Raw genomic sequence first — 20,087 nt, 5'->3', positions numbered from 1 at the left:
AGTCTGGAAGGTGTATTAAGCACTCAATTTTATGTTGATTCTCACCAATTATTCCATACCACTGCCCATCCCAAGCTCCACCTTAACTTTTCAATGGCCTGACCATTCTCCGAGTACTTAGTAATTTTTGGCAAGCACAAAGTTCTAGTCTCAGTGAACTTTGCTCTTGAGAACAAGTGTCATGAGTGGACAAGAAGAGTTTTATAGATATTAAAACAGCTTTTAGCACAGAGTTATTGGGAATCTTTAAAAAGGAGGTGGTAGAAGATGAGGTGGTATGAATCTGCCCCATCCAGTGTGACTTTTTTCAGAAAATGTTTTTGTATCTTTTTTGAAAATTGGTAAAATTTTTAATAGAATAACTTTAGTGAAGCAATAAAGTTTTCAACTAGAATACCAATAATAGAAGTTATTATTATCCTTATTACCACCCTCATCATTGCTTCCTATTTCTTGAGGATGTACGGGTACAGGTCCTTGCCAGCATTTTTTCACACTTAACTCCTTCATTCCCCTTTGGGGTCCGCTCCTGACTCTCTGGACTCTCCCTACCATTCTATAGCAGTCTCTTTACCTTGGAATTCCATTCTGCTCTTGGACATCTCATGCTAGAAATATGTGCCTCCCCTGTAGTCTCTTCCTCTGCTTAGTTAACTTCCCCCTAGAACCTTCATTTTAAGGAAAGTGCTCAGGCCAACCACATCTTTGTTCCTCTCTGGGCTCCATTCTGGATCTTCCAGGTTTCTCCATTATGTATGCTGCCCCCAGCTATCCTCCCACTTTTTAGTTTCCTTTTATGTGTTGTCTTCTCCCATTAGGATGTAAATTCCTTGATGGTAGGGACTGTCTTTGTGCTCATAAATACCAGTTCGCATTTATTAAGCCCCTACTATGTACCAGACACTATGCTTGGTAAGCCATGAGCACAGAAAGAAAGGCCAAAAACAGTTGCTGGCCCCAAGGAGCTCATAGATTTTTTAGTTGTATGACCAGTGCTAAGCACAGTGCCTGAAACAAAGTAAGTGCTTAATAAATCCTTGTTGACTTGATTTATCTTTGAGACAAATGTCAGTATAAATAACACAAGATTCATAATGTTTAATAGGATTTATTGATTATTATTACATTGCCTCAATCAGATATGCAACAAGCCAATCCTAAAGATAAACTAAAAATTATTTTTTCACACAGATGAGGAAAACTCATTGAAATGAGGAAATGAGGAAAACTCATGAGGAATTGGTTAAGACATAGTATTAAGTCCATGACACCCCTTTTAAAAAATTATTATTTATTTAATATTTGTAGTTTTCGGCACTGATTTCCACAAGATTTTGAATTACAAATTTTCTCCCCATTTCTAACCTGCTCCCCACTCCAAGATGGTATATATTCTGATTGCTCCGTTCCCCAGTCAGCCCTCCCTTCTGTCACCCCACTCCCCCATCCCCTTTTCCCTTACTTTCTTGTAGGGCAAGATAGATTTCTATGCTCCATTGCCTGTATATCTTATTTCCCTGTTGCATGAAAAAACAACTTTTTTTTTTGAACATCTGCTTTTAAAACTTTGAGTTCCAAATTTTCTCCCCTCTTCCCTCCCCACCCACCTTCCCTAAGAAGGCAAGCAATCCAACATAGGCCACATGTGTATCATTATGCAAAACACTTCCACAATACCTATGTTGTGAAAGACTAACTATATTTTGCTCCTCCCTATACTGTCCCCCTTTATTCAATTTTCTCCCTTGACCTTGTCCCTTTATGAAAGTGTTTGCTTTTGATTACCTCCTCCCCCATCTGCCCTCCCTTCTATCATCCCCCATTTTTTACCCCCTTCCTCCTTCTTTCCTGTGGGGTAAGATACCCAATTGAGTGTGTATATTATTCCCTCCTCAAGTCAAATATGATGAGAGCAAGATTCACTCATTCCCCCTCACCTGCCCCCTCTTCCCTTCCAATAAAACTGCTTTTTCTTGCCACTTTTTTGCCATTATGTGAGATAATGTACCCCATTCTATCTCTCCCTTTCTCCCTCTCTCAATATATTCCTCTCTCATCCCTTAATTTGATTTTATTTTTTTAGATATTATTCCTTCATATTCAACTCATCCTGTGCCCTCTGTCTATATATATGTGTGTATGTATGTATATTCCCTTCAGCTACCCTAATACTGAGGTCTCATGAATTACACAAGCCATCTTTCCATGTAGGAATGTAAACAAAACAGTTCAACTTTAGTAAGTTCCTTATGATTTCTCTTTCTTGTTTACCTTTCCATGCTTCTCTTGATTTTTGTGTTTGAAAGTCAAATTTTCTATTCATCTCTGGTCTTTTCACTGAGAAAGCTTGAAAGTCCTCTATTTTATTGAAAAATCCATATTTTGCCTTGGAGCATGATGCTCAGTTTTGTTGGGTAGGTGATTCTTGGTTTTAAACCTAACTCCACTGACCTCCAGAATATCATATTCCAAGCCCTTTGATTCCTTAATGTAGAATCTGCTAGATCTTGTGTTATCCTGATTGGGTTTCCACAATACTCAAATTGTTTCTTTCTGGCTGCTTGAAATATTTTCTCCTTGATCTGGGAGCTCTGGAATTTGGTGACAATATTCCTAGGAGTTTTTTTTTTTGGATCTTTTTCAAGAAGCAATCGGTAGATTCTTTCAATTTCTATTTTACCCTCTGGGTCTAGAATATCAGGGCAGTTTTCCTTGATAATTTCTTGAAAGATGATATCTAGGCTCTTTTTTTGATCATGGCTTTCAGGTAGTCCAATAATTTTTAAATTATCTCTCCTAAATCTAGTTTCCAGGTCAGTGGTTTTTCCAATGAGATATTTCACATTGTCTTCCATTTTTTCATTCTTTTGGTTCTGTTTTATAATTTCTTGATTTCTCATAAAGTCACTAGCTTCCACTTGCTCCATTCTAATTTTTAAGGTGTATTTTCTTCAATGGGATTTTGGACCTCCTTTTCCATTTGGCTAATTCTGCCTTTTAAGGCATTCTTCTCCTCATTGGCTTTTTGGAGCTCTTTTGCCATTTGAGTTAGTCTAGTTTTTAAGGTGTTATTTTCTTCAGTTTTTTTTGGGTCTCCTTTAGCAAGTCATTGGCTTGTTTTTCATGATTTTCTCTCATCCTTCTCATTTCTCTTCCCAATTTTCCTCTACTTCTCTAACTTGCTTTTCCAAATCTTTTTTGAGCTCTTCCATGGCCTGAGATCGGTTCTTGTTTTTCTTGGAGGCTTTTGCAGTAGGCTCTTTGACTTTGTTGATTTCTTTTGGCTGTATGTTTTGATCTGCTTTGTCACCAAAAAAAGATTCTATAGTCTGAGTCTGAGTCCTTTTACACTACTTGCTCATGTTTCCAGCCAACAACTTGACCCTTGAGATTTTTATTGGGGAATGACAGCTTGTAGAGTAGAGAGTACTTTGTCCCAAGCCTGAGGGGCTGCACTGCTGTTTTCAGAGCTACTTCTACACAGCAAACTGCCACACCAGTGCTCCTTCTCCCCCAAGAACTGCCAACCAGGATTGCGGCCCAGATCCAGGCAGGTCAAAGCAGGCTTTGCACTCCAGTTCTAATCTGCCCCTTAATTCCTCCCACAGGGTGGGCCTGGGGCCAGAAGCAACTGCAGCTGTTCTCTGGAAGCAGCCTCAGAGCTGCACCACCTCCGCTGTCCCCGGGGCAGTAGCCGACTGCAAACTCCTTTCACTCTGTCCCGGAAGTTTTTCCCACTAACCTGCTCTTTGTCTTTGGTGTTTGTGGGTTGAGAAGTCTGGTAACTGCCACAGCTCAATGATTCAGGGCCTATGGCCTGTTCTATCCAGCTCTTGATCTGGTTGGTCCTGATGCAGCTCATGCTGGGCTCTGCTCTGCTCCCAGCTCTGTGTGATAGACCCTTTCCAGTGACCATCCAGGCTGTCCTGGGCTGGAGACCTGCTTCCCTCTGCTATTTTGTGGGTTCTGCAGCTCTAGAATTTGTTCAGAGCCATTTTTATAGGTGTTTGGAGGGACCTGGGGGAGAGCTTAAATGAGTCCCTGCTTTCCAGCCACCATCTTGGCTCTGCCCCGCCATGACACTCTTTTCTATAATGTTATAGCACTAAGACAAAAGTTTGCAGGTGTTCACTGTCTCTAGGGCTTGGGGTCAGAGGTTCATATTCTTAGCACAGCAGGATTTCTTGGAAGCCTGATCCTGGTCATAAGCTCTTTGAACATAAGAAGATTTTTTCTGAACCACTGAGAATATATGGTACTTTTTAGGTTACAGGAGACCCACAATTACAATTAACATCTAATGAGCTAATTACAAACATGTCAGAAGTCCCAAACCAGAAACATACAAGTCATTATCATTATTGCTAATGTAATGACCATAAATATTTGGGTTTGAATTCATCTATGGCCTTCAGTTCGTGAGGATGACAGATATAACATCGATTGTTAAGTTCAGGACTAAGAAGAGATCATTTGCCTTCCAAACGTGATTCAAGAACTTGGTCTCTACTTCTTTTGGGCAAGTTTCAGGCAGTGTGTTAAACCAGTGATTATCTAATAAGATTATCTAGGAGATGAAAAAGAAGGGTGGGCTTCTGTAGACAGTGGTGAAAGGTAGAGTGTTGAGATAAGGAAAAGAAGAAAAGAGGGGTATGGTGAAGATTGAGGGGTGTGTGTGTGTGTGTGTGTGTGACTTTTTGATTATCTGTTCCATTTTTTCACCCTTTAAAGCTCATGAGATCCAAAGATAACACGTGGCTTCAAAGTCCTACTAAAAAGGAAAGTGGTATACCCTTTCTTGGATGAATTTTGTTTTTTTTACCTAAAAGACACCATTAAGCTTTAGTGAACAGCCCATAAATTTCCTCTCATATGCTTTTGACCTGAACATAAATATTCTTCCCTCAAGAAGGAAAGGAGCAGAAACTAAAGCTTTGTGCATGGGGGAAAATTATTGAGTTTTCTCTTTTTTAAAAAAATTATTTTAGACTCAAACACTAGAACACAAATAGAGAAAAGAAAAAAAATCATAAACTTAAAATATTGAAACAAATACAAAGTAAGAAAAGAAAAAAAGCATGTCATGTGCATAGCAGAACATAAGAGAGGATTCAAAATATGCAATGATACATTTTCATTTCAAGGAAGCTTATATGATAAATACTACACTTTGTGTTGAGAGCTGTCCTTTTCTTTACTTCCTTGTAAGTTTTCTTTTATTCTCCACTGTGTACTTTTTACTTTGTTCTTTTTTCACCCTTCCCCCCACTTCCCCAGGCTACAATTAAGTGTGGATATATTACTATATAAATATGGATATACACATACACATGTACATATACACACATACATACATACAGATATAGACATATACTTTCCCTAACAAATTCTACTCCTTTATGTTTGTTCATATCTCTTATTTCCTGTCACTCTTGACTCCTCTACTTTACTTCTACCCTCTACCTTGCCCTCCTATTACTTAACGTACTCCCCTTTCAGAGATCCCTCCATTATCCTCCCATTCCCATAAATCTGAACACCCTTTTATGTACCCCTTTGACCTATTACCTTACTCTTCCTTCTAGAGATCCCTCCCTTGTTCTCTCCCTGCTCCCTATCCCCTTGCCATTTTATTTCTTCTGAATTTGGAAGACTTTTGTTCTCTTCTAGATATATATGTATTGTTCCCTCTTAAACCCATTCCCGATGAAAGTAAGTTACCAGAACCACCAGCCCTTCTCCCCCATCTAATCCCTTTGCATTGATTCTTCCTCTTGCACCTCATTTGTATAAAATGATTACTCTTTTTATCTGTTCCTAAATGATTTTAGTTTTTCAAGTCATATCACATTCAGATCTACCGCAATCTTTCTTACACATACCCAATTACTAATGACAATCTTAGACATATGTTTTACATTTTGCATATATAAAAAGTAAATGGTCTGTCCTTATTGAATCCGTTATACTCAGTCTTTGGTATTTACCTTGTGTTCCTCTTGGCTCTTGTATGTCAAATATTCTATTAAGTTCAGGTTTTTTTTTTTAAACAAAGTTTTGAAAGTGTAACAGGTGATCAAATGTCCATGTTTTTTCATTCACGATTATGCTTAACTTTGCTGGGCATGATATTTTCAGTAGAGACCTAGTTCTTTTCCTCTTTGATATGGTGTTCCACGACGTGCAATCCTTTAGTATGTCTGCTGCTAGGTCTTGTATGATTCTAATTGTGGCACCATCATATTTAAATTGATTTTTTTCTTGTTGCTTTTAATATTTTATCCATGAACCGGGGGTTTTGGAATTTGACTATAACATTCCTATGAGTTTTCCTCATAGGATCTCTTTCAAGTGGTGTTCAACGGATTTTTTCTATTTCTACTTTCTCCCCTCATTCTAATGCTTCAGGACAAATTTCTTTAATTATTTCTTGTATTATTGTATCAAGATTCTTTTTTTGATCACGACTTTCAGGTAGTCTGATTATTCTTATTGTTTCTCTTCCTCCAGATCAGCTGTTTTTCTTATAAGATATTTCACTTTCTCTTCTATTTTTTCATTCTTCATATTTTGTTTAATTATTTCTTAATCTCTTATAACTTCCCTGTCTTCACCTTGCCCAATTCTACTTTTCAAGGTGTCATTTTCTTAAGATTCTGGATCTCCTTTTCTAATTGGTTGACTTTCTTTTCATAATTTTGTTTTTCTTGGATTATCCTAATTTCTTTTTAGTTTTTCTTCCATCTCTCTCATTGGATTTTTAAAGTCTTTTTAAAGTTCTTCTAGGAATTCTTTTGAGGCAGATTCACAATTATCATTGATATTGTGTTTATTGCTTTGCTGTTATAGCATGTGACCATTTGACGTTACTCTTTGGAGTAGAAGATGGTTTCTTTGCTTCAATATCCTCCCCCGAAGATGAACCCAGGTCTTCTCCATTCCCATAATAACTTTCTATGGTTGGATTTTTTCTCCTTTCCCTGTGCATTTTTTTTGTAGTAATAGTTTAATTGTTGTAATGACCTCTAGCTCTGGGATATGGGAAATGGTGCCTTTTGCCCCAGATCTTCAGTTCTCCCCTCTAGCCTGGAACCAAAGCCAAATCTCCAACCTTCTGTAAGTGCTCACAGCATTCTGCCCCCCTGCTTCTGCACTCATGGGGTGTCCTGGTTTCTTCTCACCCCCACTACTCTCTGCAGCACAGCTGGATCTGGTGTACCTTGTCAACAAAGATTCCCTCGGTCTTTCTGGGCTCAGATGCCCAACTCCCCTCACTATCCAGGGGGTAAAAGTTCCTGTGGCTGGGGCCTAGGCCACCTTCCAACCCAGTTATCCCTAGGGCTTGCTGCTTGTCCTTAAAGGGGACCCTAGCCTGGAGATATTTACTCTTCACAGGGACCAAACCTTGTTCTGGGATTTTTCTTCTGATCTTCTCGAATTGTTCCAGGATGACCCCTGTTGCGCCTCTATTCTTATTAATTTTTACTTCCCCTGTGCCTGCACTTCATTTGCCCTATGGTGCTATTTTATCTCTTTTGTGAGGGGAAATCTTGAGAGCTTGGAATTTTCTGACCATCTTCCCATCTCTGCCATCTTCCCAGAATCCTCTACTGAATTCTCTTGTAGAAAAGACTAACAGAATGCTGAGAAGTTTCATAAGGTAGGCAAGTAACAAGCATTTATTAAGAGTTTAGGAGTGCCAGGCATTTTGCTCAGCAAGATGGGAATACAAACATAGCAAAAAAAAAAAAAAAGATAGTCCTTGCCCCATGCGGGGTGAATTGCTAATTAATTTAGGGAATTATTGTGACTCAGAGAATGGGACCACAAAAGGGTCCCTCTGGGTCCAGTGGGTGGCAGGCATGCTCAGTTTTTGGATACTCCCACCTGGGTTCTATGGAAATCTTGCTAATTATGAGTCTCTGAAAAGATCCCTATGATAGGAAGAGGCCCAGAAGTGGAAATATTCCATTTTGAGAGGTTTCCCAACCCTGGTGTTATAAAAATAGCTTCAGGTATCTTAAAGTGGGTGTCCAAGAAATCCTTAAAAATCTCTAATCCAAACCTTTTTTATACAGGAACAACAGTTTTATGTACTTTGAGAAAGTGAAGAGTTGCCATGCTAGGGAAAGAATGGGGAGCACTGATCATGCCACCAAATAAAGCATATATTAGAGAGGGAAAGCCCCCAAAGCTTCAAAGGTGACTTTAGCAACTGTGTTCTCACACAGTAAAATTATGGAAAGTTTATTTGTATATCAAATGGTAAGGAATTCTTTTTTTAAAAATTAATTTATTTTAAACAAATAGTAAGGTTGAAATACACAATAAGAAAAAAAAGAAACATAAACTTACATACAAAATAAGAAAAGAAAAAAAAAGCATTGCCATGTGCATAGCAGAATGTAAGAGGATTCAGAATATACAGTGATTCCCATTTCTAGAAACCCTACGTAATAAATACTATGCATTACACTCAGAATTATCCATCTTTTCTTTGCTTCTTTGTAAGTTTTCTTTTGTTCTCTGCTGTGCACTTTTTACTTTGCTCTTTTTCCCCCTTCCCCCCAGAATTAAGCACATATATATATTATATATATATATATACACATACATATACGTAGACATACATATATACACAAAGATATATCTAAGTAGATATACACACATACATACATATATATATTTAGATATCTATAATCATACTCATATATAGAAATATGCATTCATATGCATCTATGTAAGACTGTTACATTTATTTGTCCTGTGTTTCTCTGAGGGTGGACAACCTCTTCCTTTGTAAGTATGAGTCTTTCCATATTTTTCAAAGTCATTTCCTATACTACAGCAATTGTTTCCTATACTACAGCAATATTCCAACCTTATACAGCCTAGTTATTTTAAATAGTCTAAATCAATATTGATTAATATGGCTGACATATAGTGTAGGTTACCTATTTTTCTCTTTTGATCAAATCTATTTTAGCCTTAACTTTGTTTGAGATCATGATTACCACAGCTGCTCCTTTTCCCCTAACAAATTCTATTCCTGATCTTTATATTTGTGTATATCTCTTATTTCCTATCCTTCCTGATTCCTCTGTTTTACCTCTACCCACTAGTTTACCCCCTATTACTTAACCTACCCCCTGTAAAGATCCCTTCCCTTTCCTCCCAGTCTTGTTAATCTAAACATCCTTCTATGCCCCATTCCATTCCCTCACCCTCTTATTTTTTATAAACTTAGAAGACTTTTATTCCCTTCAAAATGTATATATTGTTCTCTTTTTAACCCAGATCTGATATTAGTAAAGTTCCCTCTAAAAATATCTCCCTTATCCTCTCCCCCCTCCCTATCCTTTTAACCTTTTATTTCTTTCTGAATTTAGAAGACTTTTATACTCTTCTAGATGTATATGTATTGTTCTCTCTTTAACCCATTCCCAATGAAGGTAGGGTTCCAGAACTACTAGTCCTCCTCCCCCATCTAATTCCTCTGTGTCAGTTCTTCCTCTCACACCTCATTTGCACAAGATAATTACTCTTTTTACTTTTTCCTAAACAGTTACTTTTTAGAATCACATCATACCCAGGTCTACCCCAATCTTTCTTTTGGGTTACCCAGTTCCTAAAAACAATTTTAGACATATATTTTATCTTTCCTCATATAAAAAGTAGTCTGTCCTTCTTGAGTCCCTTATAATTAGTCTTTGGTGTGTACCTTATATTTCTCTTGGATCTTATATGTCAAATTTTCTATTGAGTTCAGTTTTTTTTGCAACAAAATCCTGAAAGTCTGGCAATTAATTGAATGTCCATTTTCTTTTTCATTCAGCATTCTGTTTAACTTTGCTGGGTATGATATTTTCTGCCACAACTCTAGTTCTTTCGCTCTTTGATACATAGTGTTCTAGGACCTGCAGTCTTTTAGTGTCACCATTGCTAGGTCTTTTGTGATTCTAATTGTGGCTCTGCCATATTTGGATTGGTTTTTATTCCTTGTTGCTTGTAATATTTTCTCTTTGAGCTGGGGCTTTCGGTATTTGACTATGATATTCCTATAGGTTTTCCTCATAGGATCCCTTTCAGGTGGTGACTGGTGGATTTTGTTTCTATTTCTACTTTCCCCTCTTGTTCTGATGTTTCACGAAAATTTTCTTTAATTATTTCTTGTATTATCATATTAAGATTCTTTTTTTCTGATTGTATCTTTCAGGTACTCTGATTATTCTTAGGTTTTCTCTTCTTGATCTTTTCTCTAGATCAGTTGTTTTTCTTATGAGATGTTTCACATTGTCTTCTATTTTTTCATTCTTTATATTATATTTTATTATTTCTTGGTCTCTTATAACTTCACTGGCCTCCCCTTGTCAATTTCCAATTTTCATGGAGCTGTTTTCTTCCTTAAGGTTCTGGATCTCCTTTTCCAGTTGGTTGACTTTCTTTTCACAATCTTGTTTTATTTGGATTGTTTTTATTTTTTCTGTTTTTACTGTTTTCACACACTAAGATTATGAAGAGTTCGTTTGTATATTCAATGGTAAGTAATTCTTGAGAGACTTCAAAGTATATTGCATAGGTTAACTTTTTGGAGTTCAGGTTGGGGGTGATGATCAGCATGTCTGATTGCCACAGTCTTGGAGCTTACTGGATTTACCTAAGGCTGCTTTCTTGATTACTTCTCAACCCCATGGACAGCATAAGCCAGAGTGTGTTCTGAAGCACTAACCTCACAGGAGGTCTGGTTAATGACCATGCTGCATTTTCCAGTGTCAAGGAGGTCTTTATGTAAGAAACATTTAGGCTTGGAGATAGTTGGAAGGACAGATCATCTTAGTATCAATATTCTTGAATGTGACCTTTGGTCCCAGAAACTCACAAACATAGGGAGGTAGATGACATACTCCTCCAGCCACTTTTATGATGAGTTCTAGGAATCCTGCTGGATTTCCTGCAGTAATTGTGTATTATCTAGATATACCTGGAGAGACAGAGAAGTTCCTTTTAGTGTTCTCCCTTGGAACCCTCTTGAACTGATGTCTCCTAGGCTTGAAAGTGACAATCTGGATTTTATTTGCCCACAGAAATGGTGATTGGCCCATACATTTATTCATATACAAAATACTTACTCCATGACTGCTTATTAAGTGTGCAAGGCACTGGGCTAGTTGCTATGATAGATAAAATAATGAAAAAGGAATAGTGCCTGTCTTTATAGAGTATAATGTATAGTAGATTGGATGTGAAGAGAGACAGGGTCTCATTCTCCAAGTTTGTCAAGAGAGAGTGTGATATACAGGCATACCTCAGAGATTTTGTGGGTTCAGTTCCAAGCCACTGCAATAGAACAAATATCACAATAAAGCGAGTCCCACAATTTTTTTTGGTTTCCCAGTCCATTTAAAAGTTACGTTTATATTATACTGTAGTTTATTAAGTGTGCAATAGTATTATGTCTAAAAAACATAATTAAAATATACTTTATTAAAAAATGCTAACCATCATCTGAATCTTCAGTGAGTTGTAATCTTTTTGCTGGTGGAAGGTCTTGCCTTGATGTTGATGGCTGCTGACTGATCAGAGTGACGGTTGCTTAAGGTTAGGGTGGCTGTGGCAATTTCTTAAAATAAGAAAACAGTGAAGTTTGCTGCATCGATTGACTACCTTTCACTTGAACCCTTAAAGGCCATTGTAGGGTTATTAATTAGCCGAATTTCAGTATTGTTGTGTCTTAGGGAATAGGGGAGACCCGAGGAAATGGAGGGGGACAGGACCAGCTGGTTGGTGGAACAATCAGAACACACAACAACATTTATCGATTAAGTTTGCCATTTTTATATGGGTGTGCACAATTCTCCAAAACAATTACAAAAGCAACATCAAAGATCGCTGATCGCAGACCACCATTAACAGATTTAACAATAATGAATAACTTTTAAATATTGCAAGAATTACCAAAATGAGACACAGAGACATGACATAAGCACATGCTATTGGAAAAAATGATGCCAATAGACTTGTTTAATGCAGGGTTGCCACAAACCTTCAGTTTGTAAAAAAAAAAATTATCTGTGAAGCACAATAAAGCCAAGTGCAATAAAATGAGGTGTGCCTATATTGGGATACACACTGCGCCAAAAGATCTAGGTTGGAACATAGGTTTCGTCTCACTATTTATATCTCTAAAGTGGTTTAAGGTAGGAAAGAGCCTGCATTAGGTGATTTCTAAGATTCCTTCCAGCTCTAAATCTATGATTCTAATACTGAATCTTGTGTGGAAGGAACTTAAGGGAAAGCGAAATAAAGTAAAGATGAATGGGAAATTCCATTTTTCATCTATAGCTCCATGTCTAGAAATCTTGTATTGTTTACCAGGACAAGATGGTCATCTAATTAAGTCTCCCTTACAACAAGCGATGCCAGGTGACAAAGGACAACTAGTGCTCTGTGATGTCAGGGTGACTTCAGAACCCCTGCCTACCCTGGGACCACTGGCCTCAAGTCCAACTCTTGGTATTTGGGGAACATCTAGTTTTCTCTGCACCTCAGGCTATACGTAGTTCTCTCAGAAGGATCTTTATTTCTCCAAAGAGACAAATTTGGGATTTTCTAACTCTGTTTTTTGGGGGGGGGGGAGGGGGGTGGGTGTAAGGATTTATCCTTTTAATCTCCACCATTTTGGGAAGCTCTTGAGCTTCCAGGATCACTAGGGATTGGACTTGCATAGTGTCTTGATCTTGGGACATTTGATATAGCTTGGTTTCTATCCTCCTTGTAGTTTTAACTGGTGAGAGGCAACCTTGGGATGGGGCAGGCAGGCCTGTATGGGTCACCAGGATGTGGGTCACCTGAGAAAACGGGGTGAGGAAGAGAGTTCTAGGTGGTTAAAGCTGGTGGTTCTTGGTTCTCCTTTTATGATGCTTCATTATGTTTCTAATTTTTAAGAGACTGATATAAAATCCTCCATACTCTCAAAATAAGATTCATTTTATTGACCTAAGGCTACAGAACCAGAAAACTCTTTCTTTAGACCAGCAGTGCATCTGAAACTGTGGCACTATTTTACCAAAATTAATTAGAGCTGTTTTGTGGATTCCATTCTTGTCTAAGAAAGTGCTATGTGAGATCACTGGGTGATAACTAAAATTCCATCCTAAGAGTTTCATTCTTTTAGCTTATGATTTTGATTTCTGCTAAAATGTCCTGAGGAGGATATGTCTTATTCATCTCTCAACTGATCATATTTCATGTAAATAAGGTGTTTTTTTTAAAAGTCCCTTTGCTTAGAGTAGTTTTTAATAAAAAGTGTAAGAACTGTGCTTCGGAGTTGGGGGAGAAGGTAGGTGGGGAATGGAGAAAATACAAGGATCCAGAGGGCAATGACTGAGTAAGAGGTAAGTTCAACAAATTTTCTGGGCCAGAACTTTAAAGTCATTTGACTGGTGTTCTTTTTAAGGAGTCGCTACAACCTAGAAAACTTTACACTTTTTAACTAACATTATTTTCTCAAGGAAATACTTCAGAGGACCAATGGGGAAAAGACAGAGGTTATTTCCAAAAGGTGAGAACTTTGTTTGTTTTTCAAATGGACCGCTGTCTGTGATAATCATTTACATGACTGTGACCACCCTGTCATTCTCAGCTAGCGTGGCACAGTGAAAGGAATTAACTTGTCTGGAAATCTGAAAAATTGGGTTCTAGTCCTTCCTATGTCACTTTCCAGCCATGAAACCTTGGGCAATTTAGTTTGATTCTTGGCTTCACCACTTTTACTAGTCCTATGACCTTTTCCAAGTACAAATAAACACTTGGGATCTATTTTTCTCATCTGTCAAACAGGAATGGTCCTGTCTGTTTTCCATGCCTTGACCCTTCCATGGATCCAATGGAACAGCAATATACATGGGAACTTTCATATGTGAAACCTTCAAGGTTCCATATAAATGCAAGGTGTGGCTGTGGTTCAATCTTGGCCGCTCCTTCCACTACTAGACATCACAGGAGTATAGTAAATTTAGCACTGGAAAAGCACCTCAAAGTCCAGTCCCATCATTTTATAGTTGAGGAGATTGAGGCTGAGAGAGATTAAATGGCTTTCTCAAGGTTGCACAAGTAGTAGGTGTCAGAGGCAGGATCTGAATCCAGGTCATCTAGACTCCAAGTCTTTTACTCTATCTGCTTTCCCAGGCTGCTTCTCAGGGAGCTGCACATCCTTGGTAAACCTTAGCCCTTCCCATTCAATCTTGCTGTGTAGCATTTTCCCTAGCCTCACTCAAATGATTTTTCCTTTTTCTTTAGCATCCTTGGTGCAGCCCCCTCCAAAAGACTTCCACAACCGGAGCAACTCGGTGCTGTTGCCATGCCCACCTCATCGGATAGCACCACCATGGGAACTGGACCGCCTTCCCAGAACTGAGAGTACGATCAGCCCCAGTGACCAGCCCAGCTCCACCCAATTACCACTTCATTCGTCTCGCAAGACTACACCTATGCCTGCTTCCTTACTTTGGCATAAGCGTCAAGCCACAAATACTGGGCAGTTGCCTTATCTGAAACACCAAGGAATGATGAGATCATTTGTACCTAGGAAATACCATGCCAATGCCTTTGGGTTAACCTTGCCTTCCCCTGACTTTAGGACAAAAGCAACTGTTAAACACCCAGCATCCTCTAAGCAAGTCGTTATACCTCCTCTTGTGTCTGTCCACCAATCAAAGACTTCAATAAAACTCAAGCATCATCATGGGGCTACTTCAAGCATTGGCTCACTCCCAAAGATCTCACCAGGTCCTGACTATCAGGGTAAGCAGAGGTTACCATTCCTCAAACATCAGCCCCGACCTCTGGCATCCTCTAACCATCGGGTTTCAGGGGCTCCACCATCTGTAAAACGAAAGAGCTCCAAGACTATGAATGAACCCTTAGCACCTTCTCACTCCCAGACCAGTTCCTCGTCAGTGTCAAAAAGTGAGAGTCACAAAGTAGTTCATCGGAGTTCTAGATGCCAGCTCAAGATAGCAACCGCTCTGTTAGGAGGATTGGACCTCTGGCCCAAGGATGTTGTTATAGAGCCAACAGCTGGTCCTGAAGACCATTCCAATGCCACAGATTCAGAAAAACCATCAGACCAACTTGAACCAATGGTCCAACCCCACCTTGAAACTCCTCCAAAATCCTTCCCATTTTTAAAATCCCCACTTTCAAAGACAGAACAACCTATTCTCAGACCCTCGGAAACAATTATGCTTTCTCTAACCTTTAACAATAAGTCCAGTGACAAGCCTGCACCTTCATCATTTGCCAAATTCATCAGTAGAGGCACAAACACATACATACTATGGCCCCCAAATAAGAGTACATCACCAGGTCCCAACCACCAGACCAGGCTAAATGTTAAACCATCACCAGACTTCATGCCCAGGGCCAAAGCAAAATCTGTTCCTTCTCTACCTCTGAAAATCTGGGAGACCTCCACTCCCCAGACCATGGTCACATGGCCTGACCTTGTAGCTAAGGCCTCACCAGGCCCTGATTACAAGGTCAAAGACACATTTGGACCATCACCACATCCTGTCCACCCAGTTATAACACCTCTTCCAGGATGTAATCAGAGTGGTAAGATTCGACCAGGCCTAAATGATCAGGCCACAGATCCCGGGGCACTCCATTATTGGTTTGAGGTTTCCAAGGGCCGAGGACACCAAGACCCAAGCTCAATGAGGCAGAGCAATGTGCCTGAGGCAGCATCTGTCTCCAAAACACCAGCGGTAACAGTTCTGTCCCTCTTCACAGAGTCCACACCTACTTCTAGGTTGTTGGATAAGTCCTCATTAATAGCTGGTGATCATAGGTCCAGGGATCCATTTGGCCTTGACCAGCATATTAAAGCTCCAATATATCCTCATAGCTCGCTCCCCTCATCAATCTTCTCTGAACAACTAGCTGAGTCTATTATTGGTCTAGACTTCCAGGCATTGTTGGAACTGGACAGTCAATCAACACATGAACCAAAACCTGACTCTCAGGTCCTATCTCAACCCAACCCAAATGACCAGGCCATATCTCCACCCATCCAGGACCACCAGTCTAAGCCTGCACCAGATGACAAGGCCCGGGTCACACTTCCCCCTGACTCAGACCATTGGGTTAAGATGTCATTGAGGCCAGATGACCAGGTCTCACAACCACCTAGTACTAACAAACTGGCTAAGGTTGAATCAAAGTCCACCAGTACCCAGGACTTACCTCCTATAGATCTGGAGGATCAGATTTTACCTCTGTTCAAAGAGAGTGTTACTCCATCTGGTCCCAGTGACCAAAAGGATACTCCAACAGGCGATGGCTGCCACCAAGCTAAGGAGGCATTGACCTTTGACTATCAAGATGAGGCTCAGTCTAGGTTCCAATATCAGAAATCGATTATACAGAACAAAGAAATACCATGGCGTTTGAAGTACATCAAACCATGCACCATTGAGGGAGGCACATTGTCTGATGAAACTGTAAGTGCCATCATCAATTCCATCCCTGAGAAGAAAATAAAAAGTGACATGTGCAAGCAGATTATCTTGCGGCGGATGAAGGAAAGTCCCCCTCAAAGGCCTGGTCAACATATGTCATTAAGTTATACAGTCTGCTTAGAATGTGCCTCCTGGATCCCAAATGGCTGTCCTCATGTTGAGGGAATGAATCATCTTTACGAAACAGAGTTGTTGGCCATACCTATGCCTCTGCCAGGTTCTGAAGAGATGGGTGTGAAATTTGTCCTACAAATGCCCAAGAAAAAACCCTTCTCCTTTTTCAGTCTGTTATTCCCTGAGTACAAGATGTGTTGGCCATCACGCCATTCATCAGACTTACCATCATCCTCAGACACTGAGCCCTGTGGATGCCCCAAAGTCACCCGGCTTCGCCCTTCATCCTCATCCTTCGACAATGAGCCCAGTGAATGCCCCAAAGTCACCCGGCTTTGCCCTTCATCCTCATCCTCAGAGACTGAGCCCAGTGAATACCCCAAAGTCTCCTTGCTTGACTTGATTCTTGGCAAAGATTGGCAGCCATCAGAGAAAAAATCCCTCAGACATCAACTGCCATGCATAGATGAGACGCTCGTGGAAAGTGAAGATGATGCAAAGGAGAAATTAAGGCTACTTGCAAAGGGTTTCAAATCTCTGCTTGAGAAATTTGAAAAGCAAATGAAAAATTGTTAACCATCTTTTTCTTTAAAATTAATTGGCCCCTTGTGTGCCTTTGAAACCTATGTCTAACTTTGTGTCTCATTTATATTTTATGTAGTTGAGCAGGGAGACATTGAGTCTGTCCTTCTACTTATGACATAGGCCATCAGGAACCTCTTCCTGGGCACGCAGAGGGAAGGCACTCCATGTTCCCTTGCCTCCCTCTCATAACCATGTTCTAGCTTCCAGTTAGATTGCATTCAGACTGAAGAGAGCTACATGGAACAGAAAAGCTATGCTCTCTGCTTTCCCTTTCTCTCCCACTTCTCCTGTAAGGTTCAGTAACGGGGATACCCATCCCTCCCCCCCACTTCTTTATTATGACCCTTTCTTACTCCAAGCCCACTAATAATACTCATCATCCTGTATTTTAGTATTTTATAAGATCCATGCTATCATCAGTGTCAGCATTTTTTCAAACAACACATTACAAATTAATAAACTTTAATGGTAGCTTAGTCTCATTGCTTTCTATTTAGGTAAAAAAAAAACCCAACAACCCTAAACTGTCTTCTGGCTTAGAATATTCTGGTGACAAAGCTATCCAGACACCGAGGAACTCTTCCTGGCATATGCCACATCTCTGGCTAAACACTTAAAATCTCTCCAGCCTGGTGTATGTCCTGCCAGATCGGACACAGTCTCTGAGAACCCCATGCTTGTCTCTACCATAAAATAAAATAAAAGAATTGGACTTTAATGGAAGCATTTTTTAATGGGAAGTAGACTATACAGAGGAATCTTTATTGTTGAGTGGACCTTTATTGATGAGCCATTTTCTTTACTGGTTTCTCCCCAAAACAGTGATATAACTACTTCCTTCTCAGACCTGGTACCATTAATTCTTTTTACATAGAGAAAACCTGTTTACTTCATGAGATGCTACTTCATTTCTACCTGCAGGCCATTAAAAGTCTAAAGCATAACTTACTTTTAGGATTCTGAAGTCATCTGTAATTGATAGAGTACAACCTAAAAACAAGTCTTTATTATCAAACATGAAAAACCTCTTAGCTACAGTGTCCAAATGGTTTTCTGAATGATTTCCAGGGTGAAGCTAGAGATTTTCAGATTTAAATATGTTATTCTTCCTGTCTCCTCACCCCCCGGAGAAATCTAGCCAAATAAGCAGAAAATATGGGAATCTTCAATTATTGTGGTCCCAGAACATATAGAGATTCTCTGCCATCTGGATCTTTGTTCTCTAAGATATGTGAAAAATTTGTTTTCATGGAAACTTACCCATCACAGAATAAGCAGTAGTGATTTCATGATTTTGGCTGAGAGCAGGACCAAACCAAAGACCAAACCCTACTCTTGAGCAGCTAGCAGAGGAGTAAAACTAGATGGGTGAGTAGGGAAGGAGGTGATTATGACTCAGGCAGATGACAATCAAAGAAGGGGTCTCTGGGGAGATGGGGGAAATTATTCACCCCCTGTCTCATATCGTAGATCTCCTTTAGTAAAAATGGCAATGTCCTCTATGAAAATTAATGCTTACTTTGTACGGTTTGCTCTGAATGGCTTTTATGTGAATTTGATTAAGGTGGATTTTAATTAAAAGTCATTTTGGAAATGTTTGTGTTGCCTTCTTTTGTATTTGTTCAAAGGCAGAAAGTCATGTGAAATGGGACTTCAAATGAGGGATGTGGCAGTTGTGGAAGAGCAAAGGCTTCTGGGAGAACTTTGGGCATCAAGGATCAAAGATGAGAATGACGGGGATTTGGGGGGCTAGAGAAGTACCATCATTTTGAATGAAATTCTATGTCCTAATTTACTTGCTTTTCCGAGTCTGCATTCAGTAGTTTTGCTTTTCTGACCAATGGCTTGAATGGTTTGTGTTAAGCAGATCTTAGAGATAGATTCCTATGGATAGAGATACAACGGTCAAAGACCTAGCTAAGAAGAGGCATTCAAGTCCCACTCTGACACATACTGACTCTGTGACCTGGGCAAGTAATTTAAATGGACAATTCTCTAAGGCTATAAATTGCAGAAAAGGTACAGATCTGCACCGTCAGAAGTAGTTTTCTCACTCCAGAATTCCCTACACCAATGAAATCAGGTCTAGTCCCTATCCTATAGATCCTTAAATTGCTTAAATTAAGTTGCCATGAGAAAGAGGATGGAATTGAGTGGTTTCTTTGACTTAAAAAGTAGAATTTGGTTAAACTCACAGATCAATTGCTTTAATAGAGTCTGCCCGAGTAAGGTAGAATGGAAAAAATGTTAGTTTAGGTTCTTGTCCTGAACTCTTATGAATTCACCTTTACAAGGTGTCCCAAAAGTCTTAGTGCAGTTTAAAACTAATAACTTAAAATTGCAATTAGACTTTTGGGATGGAGGAAGGACTTTGACAACACAATGGTAAGAGTCAGATTGATGTTTTATTTGTCAATATTTGGGATGGTGGGGATGGGTGTGTACATATACGTGCTTGTGTTTTTCTACAGGACTGTTCCTATTGTGGTACAACTTACTATATGGGCCTGTACCATTTCATTTTTTTTAAAATCAGGAAGTATGGAATACTTTTTAAATCAGGAAGTATGCCAATAAAGATTGGCAAATTCATATGTAAGGTAGAACCTTAGAGAATTGCCAATTATTTTTATTTAGGGAGTTAATGACGAGAGTTCCTTAATCAACTCTATGAGTTTATCTCAGGTAGTGAATGAGTCTTTGGGACTTTGTATCTTCCTATGGAGGGTGTGGACAAGTCCATTGACAACTTCCTTGAAAGTAGCGGATACAGTAAAAGACTATTCTATAAAACCTCATTGAGGCTGTGGGCATTTAAAGTTTCACCAGTTGGAAATAAATTGATGGGCTGTTAATGAATCAATTAGA

This window comes from Trichosurus vulpecula, chromosome 2 (assembly GCF_011100635.1).
Source record: "Trichosurus vulpecula isolate mTriVul1 chromosome 2, mTriVul1.pri, whole genome shotgun sequence".
Taxonomy (NCBI): domain Eukaryota; kingdom Metazoa; phylum Chordata; class Mammalia; order Diprotodontia; family Phalangeridae; genus Trichosurus; species Trichosurus vulpecula.
This window is presented reverse-complemented; position numbering follows the sequence as displayed.